Source organism: Neophocaena asiaeorientalis, unplaced genomic scaffold (assembly GCF_003031525.2).
Source record: "Neophocaena asiaeorientalis asiaeorientalis breed wild unplaced genomic scaffold, Neophocaena_asiaeorientalis_V1.1 scaffold239, whole genome shotgun sequence".
NCBI classification, from domain to species: domain Eukaryota; kingdom Metazoa; phylum Chordata; class Mammalia; order Artiodactyla; family Phocoenidae; genus Neophocaena; species Neophocaena asiaeorientalis.
In genome coordinates this window covers 1,049,980-1,057,676 of record NW_020175103.1, presented here as the reverse complement: position 1 = coordinate 1,057,676, position 7,697 = coordinate 1,049,980, and the positions used below count along the sequence as shown (strand labels likewise).

Sequence of the window (7,697 nt, the reverse complement as noted above, 5' to 3'; positions counted from 1 at the left end):
AAAAAAAAAACAAACCCTTATTTTACCTGAAGGCTTGTATTCAACTCTCAAAACCTACTTTCTTGTATGCTGAGTAATGGTCACCTTGGTTTCCGTTCTTTCTTGTCTATAATTTAAAAAAAAAACAAAAAACGGTGGGGACGTTGTGTAGTTGTGGCCGAGTGGTTAAGGCGATGGACTAGAAATCCATTGGGGTCTCCCCGCGCAGGTTCGAATCCTGCCGACTACGGCAGTCACTTTTTCCAAGTGAAAGTAGTTGGGAATTGCTCCGCCGAGAGAAAATTGAAACGAAGCCACAGCTTTCCGAGATCTTGACTAAACTTATTGTGTTCTTTGTCCAGGCCCAAACTCCACGGCTATGGGGAACGGAAGTTATTATTATTTCATTACTTTTTATTAAAATTAAAGGTGTCTTAATAAGTAGAGCCCTAATCATTTTCCCGCCAGCGGAGCCTCCGCACAGTTCTCCGGAGCACCTTGAGTTTCCCTGCCCTCCAAACCCCCTGGAAGCCTATATTTTCAAGACAACTCTTTGTAGTTTTTCTTCCGCAATGGAAAGGAGCCCTGTTTCCTAGCCCAGTCGTCGGTCAGTTAGCAGGGAGATTCCGGGGAATCAATGGTTCAACTGCTTTGCTCTCCTGGATTCGCTGTTTGCAAATCTAGTACGACAAATCGTCAATGAAACCGACGCCATCACTGTCAAAAGAGCAGGCTGTCCTGCCTGGCCTGCAGTTTCAGCTCCGGGGCGGAGGTGGGTGGAGCGAGAGGGCTGAGAGAAGGGCTGGAGCGACACTTGGTTGGTCGCGGACGAGTCCGAGGGAGTTCAGGCTCAAATTTGCCAGAGTTAATCTATAGTAGAGCACAAAATCTGTCGGCTAAAACAACACGAACACTAGTACTTACATTTATTATGTATCTTTAAGGAGCGAAAATTAACTTCCTCCTCGTTAGTATAGTGGTAAGTATCCCCGCCTGTCACGCGGGAGACCGGGGTTCGATTCCCCGACGGGGAGTTGGTGTCGTTTTGTATCTCGTCACGTATTTTAGAATTCCCAACAATCGTGTTGTCACTGCTTAGAATCGAATATTACACACCTTCTTTCTTTAACATGAAAGATGCAGAACTCACTCTGGTTAGCGATCTTGAGCAGGTGACCTCAGATTCTGTGGAAGTTGCTGCGGCTTCTTCTAAATTCTGGAGTGTGTTCGGCGATGGCCACTACTGGGCTCTGTGACTGGGAACTGAACTGCACGGGGACCCTTCTGCCAGTTCTTCTCAACTACAGCACCCTCCCCCGTTTCCGTCACTTCTAGTCCCGGCTGCTCTAATCAGAAAACATTTCAGCCCAAGTATCAAAGCTACTTTAAGGCCCAGAGGGAAATCTAGGTTTAAGTGACACAGGACTGAGAACGCTCATCGAGAGTTAATGAGATTATGGTTGTCTGGCACCTGCCTTCTATTTAAATGCAGAAAGAACTTCTGAGGCCAAATGCCAAGATCAAAAATCCCATGTTCAAGACCTCCGTCCTCCTAGACATCAAACTCTGGAATGATGATACCGACCTGGCACAACTGGGGGCCATGTGTGCTCCATCCAGCTGACCTGGCTGGCCTAGGCAACTCGAAATTGGTGCCCCTGGATGCATATAAAAGGTGTAGAGGAAGATGACAAAAAGTGATGACAGACTTGCGGGAAGAGGAGATTCCCAAGTTCCAGGGGCATGTGAGGGGTGTCAACATTGCTGCTTTCAACAAGATCTGAAGCTCCAAGTAATGTGTTTATGACTGTACATCAGACTTTACGAATTAAAGCTTTCTGAAGGGGGGCGGGGAACTCAGGAATGGATAAATAAACTGATGGAACAGAAGAATGCATCCTAAACAGACCCATTTATACAGTCACTTGATTTAAAACAAAGGCCACCCTGCAGCGCACTAGGGAGAGACCGTTCTTTTCAATAAATTGGTGGCTCAATTGGATATTATGGAAATAAATGAATCACGACGTACACAAAACTCTGATGAAATGTATATTTAAACATGAAATAATGCTTCTGAAAGATAACTTAGGATAATATCTTCATGACTTTGGAGTATGCAAGAATTTGTAAAACAGAGCACAAAGAGCAGTCACCACAAAAGATATATTTATATATTAGACTTCAGCATTGGAAACTACTGTCCACCAGTAAACAAGTACAAGACAAATCTTAGAGAAGGTATTTGTATTACATATGCCTAACAGAAGACTGTGTCTAGAATATAGATTCAGATATAGATGCGTTGTTATGACTTTGTTAAATTAACAGTTGTTAAGTAGAGCACAGGATGCCAGATGGTGAGTCAGTCAAGTTTCAACAACAGACTACAGAGAAATTGAAATAGAGAAGTTTATTATTCACAGGTCCTGGAGGAAGTAGTACACTACATACTTCAAGGGGCCACATGGGGGAGGTCAAGGCAGAGTATAGACAAGACAGAACAATAGGACCTGGGGCACATGTTTTTATTAGGGTCCATGAGTGGAGTTCTTTGGGGTTCCCAGACTAAGGCGGGATTGATCAATTCAAACCAAAAGAGAGAGTAAGTTCTTTTGGTAAATTCCAAAGGGGTCTAATCTAAGGGGTACACAAGGGAATGGTCCTGTGCAGGGATGACAGTTGATCACAAGGGCTGTTGGGGAGGTAATATCAGTAACTTACATTTGTTTGAGACTCTGTAGGCCGCTATCTAGGGCATGCACTTGCATGACGAGGCTAGTATCAGCTCAAGGTCCCTGCACACCACTTGGCCAAACAAATTGGATGCTAAGGCAGTAATACTATGGAATAGCTTAGCTAAACTCTTGACATGTATAAACACAGATAGACGTGAATAAGAAAAACAAATATGGAAAGGATAGACAATCCATTAGAAAAATGGGCAAAAGAGTTCTACAGTTCCTTCACAAAAGATATATCAAAATAACCAATAAACATACAAAAGGGTGATCTTCATTCATCCTCAGAAAAAGTGAAAAGTAAAACAAATAGATTCCACTATTCTATTTGTTAGAGTTTACCAGAGAAACAAAACCAATAGGATGTGTGAAGGAGATTTATTCTGAGGAATTGGCTCATTGATTATGGAGGCTGGCAAGTCCAAAATCTGCAGAGTGAGCAGCAAGCCGGTGACCCAGGAAGAGTTGATGCTGCAGTTCAAGTCTGAAGGCTGACTGTTGGCAGATTTCCCTCTTACAAGGGAGACCAGTCTTTAATTTTATTTTTGCAATTGGATGAGGCCCACCCATATTATGGAGGACGATCTGCTTTACTCAGAATCCACTAATTTAAATGTTACTCTCATCCAAAAACACCCTCAGAGAAACATCACAGAAGCATGGATTAATGGTTGACCACATATCTGGGCACTGTGGCCCAGCAGGTTGACACATAAAATAAACCATCACAAATATTTACCTACTGGAAGGGTTAAAATAAAATAATAAAAGACAGATAATACCAAGCATTATCAACGATGTGGAGCAACTGGACTCTCTCATACGTGGGAATATAAATTGGTTCAATCACTTGCAAAATTGTTTTGGCATTACATACTAAAGCTTGAGCATACACAATGACTGCAATCGTGACTCTGCAATTCCGTCCATAAGTGTCTCCACCCAGCAAAAATCCTTGTTTGTATTCACTGAAAAACATATATAAGAATATTCATGGCAACACTATTTATAATAGCCAAAATTGGAAACAATCCAAGTGACTTTGTAGAGGAGGTGGATTTTAGAAATGCCTTGACATCTGGGGCTGATTTTGAAGAGTGGAGATGGTGCAAAGATGCCTGTCAGAACAAGAGGCTTCTGTGACCAAGGAAGCTCAGAATAAGAGTGTCCGGAAGGGGTGAGGACATTCCTGTATTTGGTACCCTGCTGGCCTCTCTTCTGTTCCATCCCGTCCATCTCCTAGCCTTCCTCCTTCTCGTTCTCTCCCTCACTACCCCCTCCTGTTTCTCCTTCCTTTTGTTTTTCCACATATTCTCTGCTCCTACCTGGACCTTTTCTTTCCACTTTCTTCTGCATGGGAATCCAAGTACTGAGTTTCTGAATTCATATTTTGTTTCCTGAATCAACTGTAAAGCCCAGATAAATGTTCACAACCATGTTTAAGTAAGTCGACAAAAAACCAAACAACACAATCAAAAAATGGGCAGAAGATCTAAACAGACATTTCTCCAAAGAAGACATACAGATGGCCAAAAAGCACATGAGAAGATGCTCGACATCACTAATTATCAGAGAAATGCAAATCAAAACTACAATGAGGTATCACCTCACACTGGTCAGAATGGCCTTCATCAAAAAGTCTACAAACAATAAATGCTGGAGAGGGTGTGGAGTAAAAGGAACCCTCCTACACTGTTGGTGGGAATGTAAATTGGTACAGCCACTATGGAGAACAGTATGGAGGCTCCTTAAAAAACTAAAAGTAGAACTACCATAGGATCCAACAATCCCACTCCTGGGCATATATCAGAGGAAACCATAATCCGAAAGGAAACATGCACCCCAATGTTCATTGCAGCACTGTTTACCATAGCCAAGACATGGAAGTAACCTAAGTGTCCATCAACAGGGGAATGGGTAAAGAAGATGTGGTACATATATACAATGGAATATTACTCAGCCATAACAAAGAATGAAATAATACCATTTGCAGCAACATAGATGGACCTAGAGATCATCATACTGAGTGAAGGAAGTCAGACAGAGAAAGACAAATATCAAATGATATCACTTATATGTGGAATCTAAAAAAAGGAACATATGAACTTATTTAATCTATAGAAACAGAGTCATGGATGTAGAAAAAACTTATGGTTACCAGGGGGAAAGGAGGGGAGGGATATATTGGGAGATTGGGATTGACATATACACACTACCATATATAAAATAGATACCTAATAAGGACCTACTATTTAGCACAAGGAACTCTACTCAATACTCTGTTAACCCCTATGGGAAAAGAATGTTAAAAAGGGTGGATATAGGTATATGTATGTATAACTGATTCACTTTGCTGTACAGCAGAAAGTAACACAACACTGTAAATCAACTATACTCGAATAAATTTTTTTAAGTCGATGGTTCAAATACCATTTTATTGTGCAGTGTTGGGCGAGTCAATTCTCAGTTTCTTCATCTTTAAAATGGTGCTAATATTATCTACCTGATAGGGTTCTATTGGTGATTAAGTGAGATAATCCATGTAATGCCAATTCAATGCCTGGGGCATAGTAAGGCTTCAAAAATTGTAGCTGTTAGAATATATACTGTTTTTATAAATTTTGAGTTCCCTAGAACAGATAGTAGCAGTGAAATCACCTCCACCCTAGGAGAGGAAGGAATCTGACTTGGAGGCTGAGTGAATCCAAGTTGGCATGACCTGTAAATAAAGAAAAAGGAACGGCCTTCCTCAATTCAGGATTTGATATCATGCTGACACCGTGGTAGACTTACTCCTCTATTTCAAACTGTCAGTGTTTCAGGAGGACAGGTTATTTGACCCAAGGGAAATAGGTGACGAATGACACAGGGTGAACAAGACTACAGAGCAGTTTCGGTTGATAGTGGCAGGAAACTATGCAAAGGAGCCTTCGTCAGGTGCGGATAAAACCGTAGTCGGCAGGATTTGAACCTGCGCGGGGAAACCCCAATGGATTTCAAGTCCATCGCCTTAACCACTCGGCCACGACTACCTGCTGAACACTGCTTCTTGTTAACAGTGTTGAAGGTATAGAGAGCAGCGTGCCATTTAATCGCTGTGAATTAAAACATAGTGAAAGCTATTTTGGTACATAACTATTAGGTCTGGCAACAAAGAATTTCCTATGTCCATTCAGGGCTTCTCACGCTTGGATGAAATAAGTCATCCACGGCAAACTGAAATTCTGCGGAGGAAGATGGAACTCAAAGAATCATTCTGAGACAAAGGGATTCGAATGCTCTGTGCCCTAGAACTGAGTGTCGCCCTAGTAGCCTCAGACCTGCAAGTGCCAATGGAACTGGAAACGGGCTGGAAGAAATCTGGGGAAATCCGAAATCGTGGGGCCAGTCGCGTTTACTTTTCAACGTTAAACACTAAAACAGAAATATCTTCAATGGCTTTCAACTGCTTTTACCTTTCCCTGCCTTAAAAGAACTACTTGAAACCGGACTTGAGCCGGGTGCGGGGTGAGAGGGGTGGGGAGGGTCCAGAAACTGAAGGAAAAGATGCTGGGAAGATCTCCAACCCCTTAGGAGAAGTTCACTCCTTTTCGCCTTCCCCAGAGAGGAAAGCCCATAGACCAGGAGCCTTACGAGGGAGAAGCAGCCTGAGGACATTCTCTATCTCTCTTAACACACAAGGTCGTGAATGCCAGACTAAATCTAGCTGTAGATTTAGTCCGGGTTTAGAGACTTGATTCAGTGAAACACTGTAGAAGTGGATTCTTTTTTCCTTTTTTTTCCCTTTTTTTTTTTTAAATGGGAAATTTAGGACTATAGCTCTGAGTTCTGAGAATTGAAGTACTTTGCCAAAAACACCGTCAAGTAGATTCAGACAGACTTTCAGTTACAAACGGGAGAATGCCTTTCATGGCTGAGGCCCTCAAACTCTTTCATACGTAGAGCTCTCCCATATCTGTTGTCATTTACGACAGGCAAAGAGACAGTTGTTCCTGTAGTGAGTTGAGTTGTGTCACCCAATAAGATACATTGAAATCCTAATTCGAGATACCTGTGAATATGACTTTATTTGAAAGTAGTCCTTGCCAGTGCAATCAAGTTAAGATGAGCTCATATTGGATTAGGGTGGGCCCTGAATCCAATGATAGTGTCCTTATAAGGAGAGGGAGATTTGAGACATACAGAAAAACAGACACACAGAGATGGAGATTGTGTGAAAGGGAGGCAGAGACTGGAATGATGCAGCCGCAAACCAAGGAGCTACAAGGTTTTCCAGCAACCACCAGAAGCTAGGAGAGAGCCATGAAACAGAGTCTCCTGCAGACCCTCTAGAACCAAACTTGCAGACACCTTGAATTTGGATTTCTGGCCTCTGGAACTGCGAAAGAATAAATTACTGCTGTTTTAAGCCACCCACTTTGTGGTAATTTGTTAAGACAGCCCTAGGAAGCTAACACTGTTCCCCTCTCCTTATGCTTGGAACAAGATCCTTCTTGCCACTTTAGCACTTCTAAATTCCACCAGCGAGGCTCATGCAAATAGTTACTCCCTTTCATATGGTAAACTCATTTTGAACAAAACTCTCCTAGGGAGGTAATCCAAACTAAAAGAGATCATTTATGTGCAGAGACATTTATGATACTTTTAGTTATAACAATAAAATAATTAAACATTTTCAATAATGGGGAGGGGGATGATTATATAACTTGGAGTATATATATACCTGGAAGAATATTACCAAGCCATTGAAAATAATATTTTGTAAGAAGTTTTGAATAGCTCAGGGGAGAAGCACAAGATATAATGTTAAATGAAAAGAGTAGGATAAAAAATATATGTGCTATATGACCTCAATTATGTAAAATTTGGGGGGGTGGGAGAAAATAAACAAAAGTGTTGCTAGCGTAGTTTCTGGGTTGTGTGATTGAGGGTTATTATTTTTTTCTTTGTTTTTCTATGATGTGAAGCAGACATCAT

The 7,697-nt window shown here is 41.7% G+C and overlaps 3 non-coding genes across 3 annotated transcripts; 2 read left to right on the top strand and 1 right to left on the bottom strand.

Moving 5' to 3' along the window:
• Positions 1 to 147: 147 nt before the first annotated feature.
• TRNAS-AGA (transfer RNA serine (anticodon AGA)) lies at positions 148 to 229 on the top strand. The gene has a single exon. It is a non-coding gene; the product is annotated as a tRNA-Ser (tRNA).
• A 712-nt stretch (positions 230 to 941) lies between these two features.
• Positions 942 to 1,013, top strand: TRNAD-GUC (transfer RNA aspartic acid (anticodon GUC)). Its single transcript has one exon. It is a non-coding gene; the product is annotated as a tRNA-Asp (tRNA).
• A 4,657-nt stretch (positions 1,014 to 5,670) lies between these two features.
• Positions 5,671 to 5,752, bottom strand: TRNAS-UGA (transfer RNA serine (anticodon UGA)). Its single transcript has one exon. It is a non-coding gene; the product is annotated as a tRNA-Ser (tRNA).
• Positions 5,753 to 7,697: the final 1,945 nt, after the last annotated feature.